Source organism: Pteropus vampyrus, unplaced genomic scaffold (genome assembly GCF_000151845.1).
Source record: "Pteropus vampyrus isolate Shadow unplaced genomic scaffold, Pvam_2.0 Scaffold136, whole genome shotgun sequence".
NCBI lineage: Eukaryota > Metazoa > Chordata > Mammalia > Chiroptera > Pteropodidae > Pteropus > Pteropus vampyrus.
In genome coordinates, this window is record NW_011888917.1 from 1,494,844 (window position 1) to 1,509,229 (window position 14,386).

Below are 14,386 nucleotides of genomic sequence, written 5' to 3' on the forward strand. Positions count from 1 at the left end.
TCAGTGAGATTTAGAAAAGATTTATTAAAAATATATTTTAGAAAGACAAAGCACCCTCCAAGAAAGTACATGATTTTAGTGACAAGAGCTATAACAACCAGCCAGAAGTGAGAATCTCTAAATTATATCTGGGCAGTGATGGGTGGCTCCAAAGGCATTCTTAGGTGATTGGCAAGTGAGGTCATTTTGATTGACACTTGTCTGCTATATAACACGTTGCCTAGTGCACATGCACTTACCCAGAATTCTACTACCATTAGAGTGTTCTTTGGGCGGTTTCCAGGCTGGGCCCCTATTCCTTCGTTGCTCATGTCTGCCTAGCTACCTAACACTGTGATGACAGATATGTTGTCTTTCTTACTTGACCATGTTGCTGGTGGTTTAGACTCCATGCCCCAAGACAGATCTTTTTCTTTTTTCTTTTAATTTTGCTAGCTAAGGCCTAATAAACTCTTTCTTTTAAGACTTTTAGCCATGGAAGTTAAAATTTTTGTTTAACAATCTATTGTAAACCGTTTGTTAAATTCAGTTATTTGACAATTTTTTTTTTAAGTTTATACTTAATAGCAGGTACTTTACTTGGAGATATAATTGAATTTAGGCTGTGTTCTACATAAATGATAAATATTGCTACTTTCAGTACCTCTGTGGCCCCTGTCTCTGCTTGAAGCTTTTTATTTTGGAACATAATTTTTTTTTTTTTTTTTTTTTACCCCCAAAACCACAAGAAGCTATTGCAATAATGGTATCTAACATACACTGGGTACTTTTTCTGTAACAGGTACGTTCTTTAAATGTACCTATCTCAGGTAATCTTGCAATCTTATAAAGCTATACTATCTCTGTTTTATTGTTGAGGAAAATGAAGAACAGTGGGGGCAAATCACTTGACCAAGGTCACACAGCAAGTAAGTATTGGAATAAAAATTTAATTTGCAGGTTGGCTGCCTTCAGAGCCTACACACTTAATCATTATGCTAAGGTAGACATTTTATTCATGGGAGCATGGTGACTGCCAGCTCTCATGGGTAAGGGCAAGATGAAACTGATGACTGCTTATGCTAGGCATAATAATAAAGGGGGGTAATCTTGACTCCAACACTTAACAGCCTATGGGGCCACCGTAAAGTTGGAGGATAATTGCACTTACTCATGAGCTTCTGGTGAAAGTTAAATGAAGTAATATAAGCAGTTTGTCATTCATTGTCTAGAAACTGTAAATTGCTAGAAAATATCAGCTTTTATTATGATTGTTTTGGGTTATTTAGACTTGTGCATTCCTATGATTAAAAGGACTTAAAGATCAAGTCAGCTTCTGCCCCTGTGACCATTTAGACAGGAAAATATTTATATAAAATGTTCTATAAACTAGAAAATGTAATTTCATATTTTTATTTTCCCTTTGACTCATGGAATCAAATTAATGCATTTCTTAACTTTTTAACTTGTAAAATTTTAATATTCAACTTGTTTATTATTTTTCAATTTTATTTTTCTCCCCAACTCTCTTCTATGATAATCTTCACAATGAAAGAGACCAAAGTTTTGCCTCCTCAGAATGTGTTATCTGGAATATCAATTTTAAGTTGGTTACTAAGAAATAAAATATTCAGAAAGAACCTTTGGCTCTCCCCCTTTCCTGTTTAAGAGATTAAGATGGAAAGGCCTGCTTCAGAAAAGGAATCTTACCATATACACCTTAGCATTAGATAAGAAGGCTCTAAGCAGGGGCTTGTTAATTAGATCCCTCACTGTGTCTCTGTTTCGGGATTGCCTAGCAGGAATTTGACTTGCCCTGTATGTTCTATCCTTTTTGGCTACCTCTAAATTGCCTGTTTTCCCCTTCTGAAACCCCATCACTACCCCATTTCTCCTTTGTCCATATGGCATATAAAAACCAAACTGCCCAATGTCTTTTGGGGTCTCATTATGGCACCTCTAAATGTGCACTCATGATCAACTTTGGACCTTTTCCCCCTATTAAACTGTCTCTGTTAATTTTATTAGCCCAGCTAGAAGAACTTAGAAGGTGGAAGAAAAATAATTTTCTTTTAGCTCCCACAACACTATAGAAAAGTTCAAAGAACAATATAATGATACATGTATAACTTTCATCCAGACTCACTAGTTGTTAACATTTTTCAAACTTTGAATCCTTTCTCATCTCTCTCTCTTTCTCCATGTATATGTATACGTATGCATATGTGTATGAAATATTTTCGCTTAGTTATTAAATTGCAGAGAGAAGTAAACTTCATCACCAAATCTTTCAGCAGCCTTCTCATAAGAACAAGGACTTTCTTGTATGTGACCTTAATCACATCATCATATCCAAGAAATTTAATATCAGTCAAATATAAATAATGTTATCTAATATGCAATTTCTATTCAAGTTTCTGTAATTATCTCTACAGTAATTTATCTTGAATTTTTGGTTTGAATGAAATACATTATTATCAAAGAATGTTGCTGTACAATCTCAACTTTTTGAAAATATTAAAGTTTATGGGAAACTTCATAATGTATTACAAACTTTCTCTGGATATATTGAAATAACCTATATTCAAGTCACAATATTTTCTATACATACAGCGAATGAAGATTGTACACTACCTTAGTTGATTTCACTATGTTCTCCTTTCTTTTTTGTCTACCAGATCTATTTAGATTTTAAAAAAGGATGATATATTCAAATCTACCATTTTAATTATTTTCATGTAATTATGGTTTCTTGAATTTTTAAAATATTTTTATTTGGAAGTTTTTAAACATACCCCGAATTAAAGAACATAATATAATAAATCTCCATGTACTCATTTACCTATCTTTAATGAAGATTAACATTTTATCAGTCTTATACACCTTTTCTTCTAATAATTTTCTTGAGTAGCATGTCAAAGAAAATCTCAGCTATCACATAATTGTATCTGTAGATATTTCAATATAAATGTCTCACAGATAGACTATACATATGTATATACATACATACACATACATGCATAGCAAAATATTACCCAGCTAAAAAAAAAAAAGCAATTGTTTAGTATCATCTAATATCTAGTCTCTAATTGTATTCCTGATTGTCTACATGAATGCATTTTTTCTAGTTGATTTTTTCAACTCATGATCCAAACAATGTCTACATATTGCATAAGTGTCTTCTAAAATTTTTTTCCATGTATTTACTTGTTTAACATCATTTTTGTCATTTAGTTGTAGAGTGCCCCTTATTCTGTATTTGTTTGCTGACTTTCCCTTGATGTTGTTGAAACCCTTCCTCATTCACCCTTATTTCCTGTTTACTGATGATTATATCTAGAGGTTTGGTTAGATTCAGGCCCTCATCTTATTTGTCCAAGAATATTTCACTGATGAGACTATATACTTGTTATTGCATCACATCAGGAAGCATACCACATCTGGTGATTCTACTTTCAAAGACACTATGATTGATTAGTATGTTTGGGTTGTGTCCATCTGAACCATTCTTAATAAAGTTTCCTATCAGCTTTTTACCTAATCATTTTAGAATTCATTAGTTATCATTGCCCAGTTCCTAATTATTTCATTAGGGATTGCAAAATGGTGATTTTCAAAATACAGCATCTCTTCATTTGTCAGCATGACTTCTGTGAAGATCTCTTTTGTCACTGTCTTGTTCAGAATAAGGCAGGATAAATGCTTGATTCACTCTCTTTATCAATTTACAGATATATATCTTTATATGTAAATAATATTAAATATTAATTATTATGGCCACCTGTTTGGTATATCAAGCTGGAAAACTTGAATTTATTCTTGACTCTTGCCTTTACCTAAGCTATCATTGGATACCCTAGAATCGCTCTCAAACAGTTATTAATCCAACATCCGCTCATTACTGCCTTCATTCATTCTGCCTTTCTCTTGGTCTGTGCACCATTAATCTGTTTTAGAATTTTGTAGTGGACACCTATCTTATCTCTTCTATGAACTGTGTGAGTTTTTCAAGGGAAGAAACTGCCTAATTTATCTTTAAAACCTCCAAATTTAGCAGCATTTTATGCACTCAAATATTTGAGTTAAGGCATTCCAAAATGTCTTGGTTTAATGAATAAAATCTGAAAATCATTTCACAAAAAAAGCTACTAAATATAATTTTTTTCTATTGTCACCTGCTTTTAAGTCTCATCAGTGAAGAAATAATTCCCATTGAAAAATTTACAAATTATTTTATAGAGTAATGTTAGAAGAAAATCAGGTAAATTTTAATGTCATATATATATATATATATATATATATATATATATATATTTGTTTTTAACTGAAATATAATTGCAAAGTCACCAGAACACCTACAATATAATATATCTAGAAAGCCTTATATAGTAGCATTTAAGAAAAAATATACTTTCTTTAAAAATGCAAAACAGATTTCAGTTAAGTATTAGAGTTGGTATCTGTGGAACCAACTTAGTTTCAGTGGGAGCTGCTTTGCATTTCTCTTCGAACAGGACATGTGCAGAAAACTTGGGGAACTCAGCTCAATGCACCATGACAAATATTTCCAAATACAAATGATTACACCTTTGGGTGAGGATTTCTCTTTACTGATTTTTCAGTCAGAAGGAGGTATTGATCCTCAATTTCTGTAGCACTTTTATCTCAGAGAATTCAAACAGGCATGACAAGGCAGAGCACAGGTTTTTGAGAAACCTCTTACTGAGCCTAGGGAAGTGCTTTTTTTCACTTCATATCTAGAAGAACTGGCTACACCAACCAAGCAGATGTGGGTAAGTTGGCATTATGTGAAAGTTAGAGGTATCCCCATGTTTGCATATGCAGGGATGGCTTTTGCACTAACCTAATTTATCTTGCCTTCCTTTTAGAGAATGCAATAAAGCTTTTGTTGAAATGGGCTTATATCAATTTATTTTACCTAAATATGTCTTTGCTTTTAGAAATGGCAGAGAATTAACTTTTTTCCCCACAGTGGTACTCAGTAGGAGCAGGTTTGTCAAGGGATTCCTTTGTACACAGCTATTGGGATTAAACTAATTAGAAAATACTTTTGAGGAAAGCAATCTTGTAAAAAATAGGAAAAGTTTATAATTATATGTAGCATTTGGCTTGTAATCTTATCCTTAAGAACCTACTCTTAAGCAAGAATTATTGAATTTGATTTAAAAAATATGGACAAGGATGGATGATTTGTCCTTCATCACAGAACTCTTAAAACTCTTGAAATTTCCTGAGTGATAAGAGCTATAAAGGTGATAAAGGTGTGTCTTGTTATTTTAATGAGGTGACTTTTGAACCATACCAAGGATGAGAGTTGGTTCTAAGAGAACCAGACAGGTGATTAGAGGGTTGAAACTTTCAGTCTTTCTCCCTTATCTTCTGGGAGTGTAGAAGGTCTGGAGGTTGAATCAGTTACCAGTGGTCAATGATTTATAATCAACCATGCCTCTGGAATGAAACCTTTGTAAAAACCCAAAAGCACTGGGTTCAGAGAGCTTCCAGATTGGTGAATACGTAGAGGTTCTGGGAAAGTGATGTTCCTGGAGAAGTCCTGGAAACTTATCACCTTTTGCCCATTCCTTGTCCTATGTGTCTCTTTCATATGGCTGTGCCTGAGTTATATCCTTTTAAGATAAACCTGTAATCTAGAGAGTTTTCTTGAGTTTTATGAGCAGTTCTAGCAAATAAATCCAATTCAAGGAGGGAGTCTGGTTTTTAGCCATTTGTTCAGAAGTACAGGTAACAACCTGGACTTATGACTGGCATTTGATACCCAAGGCTGCAGTTGTACCCAAGGCTCAATCTATAGCTGATCTGTTAAAAGCACAGGTGATAATATAGCCTTGCCATTGGCATCTGAAGTATGTGTGGAGTAGGGAGCAGTCTTGTGAGACCAAGCTTTTACCTATGGGATCTGACAATATCTACAGATCTGTAATGTCAGAATTAAGTTGAATTGTAAGACACCCAGCTGTTGTCTGAGAGTTGCTTGGTGGTGTGGGGAAATCCCCCCTTACCCCACATTGAAATTGATTCTCAGAACACCTAAGCAATGGCTATCACATCATTATTTATAATTATGAAAAAATAACTGTAAACAACCGAAAGATTCCCAGCATGGCAAATTTTTTAACCAGAGCATATGAGCATATGTAACTATGGTAGTCAAAATAAATCATGTAAATATGATCTGTGGGTATATACAAATTATGAAAATTCCAACTCATTGGTTCTTCCAGATTATTATAAACTTAGTCTTTGTAAGTAATTGTATAAATTCCTTTATTCCATTTTATTTAGAATTTTTCTATATGACTTTAACATCTTGTCATTTAAAAAAAATATGACAATGATGTTAATTCACACAAAATATCATATATCAGTACAGCTGCTCCTCCATTTTCAATGGGATTACGTCAACTAAAACCATCGTAAGTTGAAAATATCAGAGGTCAAAAATGTATTTAATACACCTAACCTACCAAACGTTATAGCTTAGCCTAACCTATCTTAAATACAGAACACTTACATTAGCCTACAGTTGAACAAAATCACCTAACACATCGAATGCAGTGCAGAGCATTTGTTGTTTACCTTCATGATCACATTGTTGACTGGGAGCTGTGGCTCGCTGCCACTGCCCAGCATCACAAGAGAGTATTGCGCTACATATCTCTAGCCTAGGAAAAGATCAAAATTCAAAATTTAAAATATGGTTTCTAATGAATGTGTATTGCTTTTACACCACTGTAAAGTAAAAAAAAAAAATCGTAATTCGAACTATTGTCAGTCAGGGACCATCTACAATTGAAAAACCATTTCAACATTCTTTCCATGAGTTGTAAGAATAAGAAATTACTATTTCAAGCTTAATTAGTCTCATACCATGAGAGTCTCATTGGAATGAGTCTTACTGGGGTAATATAACATTTATTTGTCCCAGTGCATTCATGTGATTGGAATGGTAGGTAGAATTTCTTAGCAAAATTCCATTCTCTCTCTTTCCCTCTCCTCTCTTCTATCACCTTCCCCCAATTACATATATTTGCAGTTTTGTAATTCAAAAGTGATCATAAGGTAACATTAATTCTTTATGTATGGTACCATAGACTAGCAAAACATCAACTGAGATTCCTTTTACCATTGAAGAAATATGATAAATATTTTTCAAATTATTGTCTGATTATAAAAATAAGAACTTTCCACTATTTTGCCAACAGTTATTTCTTGATAATCCATTATGCAATTTTAGTTTAAGTTCCCTACCACTGTATTTTTCTTGAAGAAGAAATGGCAATTTTCAGATCCATGCTACAAGTACACCAATTTTGTGAGGTTTGTTAAAGAAAATTGCAACAAAACTAACAACTCTATTTTCTGCTATGATGGTAAAAGCCAGAAAGAAAGCTTTGACTGAGGACTATCACTGGCAAGTGAGGCCATTGTCGTACGGATGAACAATTTATTAGAATTGCTAGTGGTACTAGGAAAGCTTCACAAATATATTTCCAAAATGGGATAGTCAAAGTGACATCGATTTATTCTGCCTCGTGTTTTAATTTTTGCCTTTGTCTGTCTTCCTTCAGGGTGTGAAATGGGAATGTATTTTTCATAGTCTTAAACTCCTATTCTTGCAACCTAGGCATAAGGAAGATAAGAGAAAGTAGCAGCATGGGGGTGCTGAGGGGAAATAGCAACCACCAGAGAGACTGGTAAAATATACTTAATATCTCTATAGTCTTGTAAACATGTATGAATGATAAATAAGAAACTGTGAAAAGCTATATTGTGTCTGTCCTTAATCCAAATAAGGCAAATATGCCCACTTGCATAAAATTAAACAATTGTCCAGAAAAGAAATAAAATTCCTTGAACTTGGCTCAAGCTCTTCTTCAAAAACAATTTCTTGACAATGATGTTTTTCCTAGCTGATTTTGTAATCCTTTTTCTGCATCTGTTTTGCTTTTAGTGACTCCGCAGTGGAATAATAATAACAGCACTCTTCAAATGCAGATCTTGTGAAATGCCATATGCTATATGATTCTTAGAATGAGAAAATAGTTTTGCATTACCAATTATTTGCTTTTTTTCTGATGGATATCATTTATGGACATATGAATATTATTTAATGCAGTAGATCTATGCTACTGAGGAGTTATTTTTAAATAATTTGGGCAAATCAAAACTTATTTTAAGTGTATCAGGGAGTTTGTTATTATTAGAAACCTTGTGAGAAACACTTCTTTAAAGTGAAATATTCCAATTTATTTTCTAAGTTGTGATTTTCTATACTGTTATCTAAAATTAGGTGCAAATATACTGGATGGAACTTTGAAGCACATGAAGAAACAGAGGCTTGTCAAAAGGAGAAAGCCAGCTAGCTTTTCCCCAAATGGCATCGTCTTACCTTGGTGATGCTACCATATTCCAGAATTTGACCTTGAAACTGCAGGTGCAGAAATACAAATTTGTCATCACTTTAAGACTAGATCTCAGGAGCATTAACTATGTTCACAGAACTGTTGTAGTAAATCAGAATACCAACTTATTTATAGCTATTGAGCAATATTGCTTACCTATTAACTAGAATAGTTATACAAACATGACAAAACCAATCTTTCCTCAAAAGCGGAGGGTGCTTTTTGGGAATCCAGTCATTATCATGAGGTTATTTTGGTGTGATTGGTTTCAAAATAAGGACATTAAGTAAGGATATTGTATAACATGTTTTATTTATTTTTCTGCCCTTTGCTATCCTCAAACCTCAGAGACATTGCTATTTGATCAACTGATCCATTTGGCTCTGACTCAGCTTTAGAATTCTTCTCAGCACAGTAGTCCAGAAAGCCACCTCGGTTGATTGAAGTTGGCACAAAATTTGACACCTGTTCTTGGGTACATGTTTTTGCTCTGTGTCAGTTTCTTTATCTGTGAAACTAATGGGTTGGACTAATTTTTTTCTCCTTTTCTGCTTGACAAATAATTGCTGATTTGAGCAAATCACTTCACTGTGGTTGACTTTAATTTCTGCATTGTTAAAATGACGTTATGCTATTAAAAAAAAAAACCTTTTAGTTATATAATTCTTAATTTTACCTGAAACTGTATAATCCAGAGCTTTTGTCTACCTATATTAAAGATTAAAAAACTGAGACACAAGACTATTACTAGTCACTGCTGTGTGTGCTATTGAGTCGTCTGCATACAAATATTGAGTTGGTGGAAGAGTGGCCATAATGAATTGCGGTGTCTGTTCTGAAAGTGAACGTGTGAGTGTGGGCCGTTCTTGATCTAATGATTAATTACTACACTAAGTATTTGTTTACTAGAACAGTCATTATCTGTCAAGTCCAAGAGCAGAAAAAACTGAAGCAAATTTGAAGTCACATGTACTATTTTCTGTAGAAGTGTTAGTCTCTCTAAAATCAGGCATATTTTCATTATGCTGTCTAAAAACAGACAAAGCATAACTGTTTTGTGTTATCATATTTATTGTCCATATGTGTCTACTAGTGGTAAATATCTTTTAGTTATAGAGCCTACAGAGCATTGTGAAATAATCCACATTTTAATAATGAAAAAGATGTCTCATTACCGAAATGTGTTTTTTTTTATAATTTAGGGCCAGTGGTTTTTTATTCACTAAAACAATTGCACAGACTGTAGATCACAGTTCCTTGAGTGTCTGGTTAAGGGGACAAATATAAAGGCCTGATAAATGTTAAAGAGTAAATCTTTTGACATAGATAATGGTTCAGTGTAGAGTGATAACGCATTTTTCATTTCATGGCTTTATTTTTATTCACTTAAAATTATTGATTTCCATTTGATTTTTTTTTCATTTACTTTAAAGGGAGTATTTATCAGTCACATTTATTTAAAAGATATTAACGTTCTCTTCCTTTACCTAGACTTTCACTCTTGCATAAGACAGATACTATATGTGATTAGAATAAATACCACCATATTAACTTATTAATAAGTGTCCTATGGCTCATGAAGAGTGTTTGCCCTGAAATAGAACTTTCAGACATTTCTGCTCAAAAGGCAGCCAACTTCTGTCTACTGCCTGACTGAGCCACAATTTACATTTTGTATAATATGAGCAGAAAGCAATTTTAATTTAATATATAAATGTAAAACTTCAGCTTCTGCTTGCTGTAATATGGACTCCATGATTTTATTTATTTATTTTTTTATCAGCAAAGCCTGCATCCTGTGAGCTTCTGTGATGAAAATCCACTGTGTGCGGGGAGCAACTCTATTAGGTGATGGGAGAGGATGAAAATGGTTTGAGATAAATAAAAAAAGCAATTACCTAGGCCTGGGAAAGAGATACTGCACATTTATTCAGCAGGCATTTAACTTACTCAGGGCTTCATTCCAATGAACTGTTGTTCCTTTTTCTATCTCCTTAATATATGCCAAGTCAAATGGGAAGAAATGGAATGACATTTCACACCCTAGCCATAAGGAGTCAGAAGTCGGAGGGCTTCAGAAAGTTGCCATTAAGGGAAAGACAAAGTCATGGAGATGTCTTTCGTTCTATTTCTAGTTTTGGACACTGAAGGCAAAATATTTGAAATTGTGACATAACAAATTGCAATAGCTACTAGGCAGATGGATTGGAGCTAAATACAATTTCCACAAAGTTGACGATTAGCATGCTTACAATTTAAAGCCCGCAACCAAAGTTCCAACTTCCAAAGCTTGTATGTTGAGGGCTAAAAAAGAAGAAGAATATATGGGTTCTTTAACAATTACCACCACTTTTATTTCTCATTTTTCCATAGCCCAATTCACATTTTATTCTAACTTGTTTCCCTGAATGTCTCTTTTCTTATACACTTCAGCCCTAGATCACTACTTTATTTTTCATAGCTCACTGATCAACAGAACTCTCTAGTCCTATTGAGCAATGCCATTTCCCATAGGGATATCCATTCAAAAGGGAATGGGGAATATGGAGTCAGTCAAATGACAAAGAGTGAAGCTTTGCTGAAAAATGTCCTCCTACAGCACAGGGTCCATCAAAAATTGAGACAGCCTAACAGATTCTGTAACCATTTTCCCACCAAATATAAACCTCTTTTTTTTTTTCCTCTAAAATTTCCTCTTACAATTAATTTCCTATGATTGCTGAGTATTGTCAATAATTCCACTGTATCTCTTCAGAATCTTCTCTTGTACAGCCTTAATTTTTCTTGCCATCCATCTCACTAATCTTGGTGAATGAAGATTCCGTTCCTTTGACTTGTATATGCTGGATGTATTTCTAGGTGTTGCTGTACTTATAAGGAAGGTTTTATCTCCTAGTACACTTCAAGTAGTATATACTGTGGGCAATTCTAGCTTCTTCGATTCTCATGACCAGTCATCGTGTGGCAAAGTAGAGAGAAGTTTGCTATTTTGGAAAGATCTCCTTGCCTTGATTTTACTAAGTATTGCTGTGGGAATCAACTGAAAAGTATATAAGAATTTATTGACTAATACAGTACTTCGTAAAAATGAAAGTCACAGTTTCTCTGACTTCCTGTGTTTGTTTTTTAACAGCTTTTCTGTAATATTGCATTATAACTGCTCTAATGTTAATGATCAAACTTTGTACAGCCTTTGCTTCTGTAAAAGAAGGGCCACTTTGACATACCTCAAAGCCATCATTGCAGAAATGATGGCAGTATTATGGTCAGGATCACTCAATTCTTGAATCAATTAAATGCCTGTAAAGGAATTATTATCAATGGAGAAATATGGCAAATATTATGCTATTATTAGGTTTTGTTGTTGTTGTTATTGTTGATGTTGTTGTTGTTTTAGGTAAGGCAACCCTTGGTTGACCTCATAAATTGCAAGGACCTTGTCAGCTTGCAATCCTTTAATTTTTTTTAAATTTTATGCCTACAGCACCTGGTCTTCCTATGTGGCCTCCCGTCCAAGTACTAACCAGGCCCAACCCTGCTTAGCTTCCGAGATCAGACGAGATCAGGCTTGTTCAGGGTAGCGTGGCTGTAGATTATTATTTTTTTTTTTTCATTTTGTTTGATGTGTGGCTATTTCAGAACCCAAAAGAAGAAATATACCTTTTTTCTTCTGTTAATTTTAAAGGTAGGGAAAAAGTGCCCTAAGACACTTAATTTGATAGTACAACTGTTAGAAGAAAATAAAGTTGATAGCACTGGTAGTTTCTGGGACTTACTGTATATGATCCCTAAATGTGCCAAAAGGTGCAATTACACACAAGAACTCTTGATGTTTGGCTTTGTCTGTCAAAATGGACAACAGGTCAGATATTCTGTTTTTTCTGTTTTTGCTTCTGAGTAGGTCTTGATTTTGAAGAAACCATGAAATTAAAAGGGATTTTTGAAACTAAATTATAAGTCACATAACCTATTTTTTAATTAGAAAACTGATCAAAAAAAGTAAAATGATGGGCATATTATTTCTAAAAAAATAAAAATTAGGAAAAATAAATAACACACAAAACTTATTTATGATAGCTAAACGTGTAAGTACCAGTGGAATACTTTAGAGAAAAGGTTAGACATTTTATATTTTATTTCTTAGGAATCTTGTAAGATACTTTCTTGAAAAACATTTTAAGATTTACTAGAATAAAAATTTCCAAACTGTTACTCAGTCAAATGTTCAAAAACTTTCCAAGGCCTTTCTCCTTGAACCCAGAACTATGATTAAGTTCTAATTTGAAAAATACTACTTCATTTTAATAATCAGACAAGCTTTACATCTGTTCTTTATGATATGACTGGGGATTAGTTAACGTGTATTTTATGGGCATAATTAATTACATCACTTTAAAGCTGAATAATGAATTAAAGTGATGCACCAAATAGTAAATTAAAAGTTACCTTGGTTATAAATAGCAAGATAGAGTTATACTATATTTTATGAATACTCAAGTGCCTAAGCCATTACCAGTAAGAACTTTAGACACTGTAGAGTAGAGTCAGAAGACTATAGCCTGTGTGCCAAATTGGGTCCACCATCTGTTTTGATATGGTCCCAGAGCTTAGAATGGTTTTGCATTTTTAAATGGTTGAAAAGAAATAACAACAAGAATATTTCATGACACATGAATATCATATGAAATTCAAATTTTAATGTTCATAAATAAAAATTGCGTTGGAACACAGCCATGCTCATTCATTTCTTTGTTGTATGGATCTTTTTGTGCTATAACAACAGAGTTGAGGAGTTGCAGTACAGCCTGTCTGCATCCTAAGTAAAATCCTAAGATATTTACTACCTGTCCCCTATCAGAAAAATTTGCCGACCTCTGCTGTGGACACGGGAGGTTTCTCTATATCAAAGGCTACACCAAGATTATATGTGACTTGAGTAATTTGTGGTATACCCATGCATCACATATAATTAGGCCATGTAAAGTGACATACTTAATGCTATTATGGTGTTGCCAATTTAGTGTGCTTGCTTCTGGGCCCTAAAACCTTATCTGTAGGACTTCATTAGATACTCATCTGATTTACTTAGGCAGGATTCATTCATTACCTGTGCAGTTAGGAAAATCACTAAACTTTAAAGTTTTTATCATATCTGAAGAATAGGAAAATAATATTTACTTCATAATATTATTATTAAGAATAAAAAGAAGAATAAATAAAATTTTGTCTCTGTGTCATGCCTGGTAAATAATAAATGCTCAAAAACTTGGTAATTACTATTCATTAAATTATAGACAACACTAAACACATAAAAAGGATCTTTAACTTACAAATTTATGAAGACAACAAAGGATTACATGAAAATGATGAAATCCATATGAAGGAATAATTATATCTAGTTTTTATGTAATTACCTTAAGTATATTTATTCATAACTTGTACATATAGATTTCTGACTTTAACTTTTAATTTCTTTTAGAATCTGTTACAAAAGAAAAAAAGTAATCAATTTGGTCTCAAGTTTCTCTTTTCTCAATATTCAATAAATCTTCCTGCTGCTTTCATTTATCCTAGTTCTACACTCTTTTATGCATGTGTGGTTTCCTCATTGATGAGAATAGCTAACAAAAATTCTCTTTCAGTGTCTTGGCTACAGCAATTCAAAATTTCAATTTTAGATATACAAGCCTCATCAACTCTTTTCTAAGGAAGATTCTTCTGTTTTTATCTGTAAATTTACTCATACAGGAGTGTTTTGTTTGTTCGTTTGTTTCTTTTTTAATAATTCAATTTGCTTGTCTTTAGAGTTTTTGGTCTTTCTGAGAATTTCCAAATGCTTCCATTTTTCCCTCATTGTATATTTCTGTTCAATGTTCTATGGATGAGAAGAGTTATATACTCTATTCCATTAATCAGTAACAGAAATTTTCAGATTGAATCTGAGATTTAAGAACTCTGCGGAACTT

At 33.3% G+C, this 14,386-nt stretch overlaps 1 pseudogene; it reads right to left on the reverse strand.

The window, feature by feature from the left end:
- Nucleotides 1–11,895: 11,895 nt before the first annotated feature.
- Nucleotides 11,896–12,014, reverse strand: LOC111744507 (annotated as a pseudogene).
- Nucleotides 12,015–14,386: the final 2,372 nt, after the last annotated feature.